Source organism: Morone saxatilis, unplaced genomic scaffold (assembly GCF_004916995.1).
Source record: "Morone saxatilis isolate NCDOM2014 unplaced genomic scaffold, NCSU_SB_2.0 Contig2, whole genome shotgun sequence".
NCBI lineage: Eukaryota > Metazoa > Chordata > Actinopteri > Moronidae > Morone > Morone saxatilis.
The window spans coordinates 26900280-26901858 of NW_023339762.1; positions in this window are offsets into that span (position 1 = coordinate 26900280).

A 1579-nucleotide genomic window follows, 5' to 3' on the forward strand; every position below is an offset into this window, starting at 1 on the left:
AGCAACAGTAACTAGTCACAGCAGGCATGTTAGTGTTGAAGCAGTGAACATAGACCATTCATCACCCAAAAAAACTGTACATCTAACATGCTTGAAAAATATTTTATGAACTAAATTATTTACTTGTATATGTTTTAGATGGGTCTGATTCCCAGCATTGAGTCCCTTCAAGATTTCTGTTCCCAGAGTGACCTTGACTCTTTCCGCCGCTTTCGCTGCATTGGATTGGCCACCAAGCTCAGTCCACAGGAGTCACTATCAGAAGTCTGTGAGGGACTCATGAAGAGCATGTCAGCACGAATCAACAACGGAGCTGTTCGTAAGTTTCAACATGAATGGACTAGAGAACCGTGTGAAATGGTTTAACATGAATCCATAAGTGAACCTTTACTCATTTGTTCCTGATGTTGGGAAAAGCTGAGTGGACTGAACCGAACACAAAACACCACATTATCCTTTTCAAAACATTTTTTTATTTAAATGTTAACATTTTGTATGTCACTTGAAGATTTCTTGTTCTGCCTGTCAGTTTGCAGGTGTAACATTGTTGGCTCTCTCGGACCATCCTGCAGTAAACTGGGAGGATTTTGTGAATGTAAACCCAATGTGATTGGCCGTTGCTGTGATACCTGTGCACCACTAGCATTTGGCTTTGGACCTGATGGCTGCAAACGTAACAAACCAATTTTTAAAAACAATTCTGAAATTATGCAACAAATGAAGCACATAAAGAGAACTCTACTTTAAAAGCCCTCTGAGGATTTTTTCTCTTTTATTTGCAGCCTGTGATTGTGACCCTCTTGGTTCGGTGTCAGAGCTGTGTGATCAGGTCAGAGGTCAGTGTGCATGTCGTTCAGAGGTAACTGGTCGACGCTGTGATCGCTGTCGGGCGGGATTCTGGGGTTTCCCATTCTGTCGACCTTGTGAATGTAATGGACTGTCAGAGGTCTGTGATGAAGAGACTGGAGAGTGTCTGAACTGCAGGGAGCACACCACCGGACCACAATGTGACAGGTGATATGTGTGTATCACACACACACACACATACATACCACACCACACCAAACTGTGACATGTACATATGTACATCATCTGTGATGTAGCTACATGGATCTAGGTTGTGTGGTGTTGTCCTCCTTTTACAAACACTATTGAAGATTTCATCGGTTCAGTGTGTATATATCTTGTCAGGATCTTCTGGATATTTCACTGAACTCTTCGCAGTACAGACATGCAGGTTCTGATCACATACCTGTGTTGCTGATGCAGGTGTGTGGAGGGTTACTATGGTAACCATGTTTCAGGACAGACCTGTCAGCCCTGCCTGTGTCCGGACATTCACAGCAGTGGACGATTCTTCGCCACTTCCTGCCACCACGACCCACAATCCCTCAGTCTAGTCTGTGACTGCAGGGAGGGGCACACAGGTAAGAGCTGCCCTCTGTGTCTCACGTTACCTGTTTGTACGCACTCAGTGGACTTGTTGTCCAAGCAAACAGAGCACTGATATTGGACAGAGAGCCAATAGTGACCTGTGTAACATATGAACAAATCATTTTTAATTTCATTTGACTTCAGG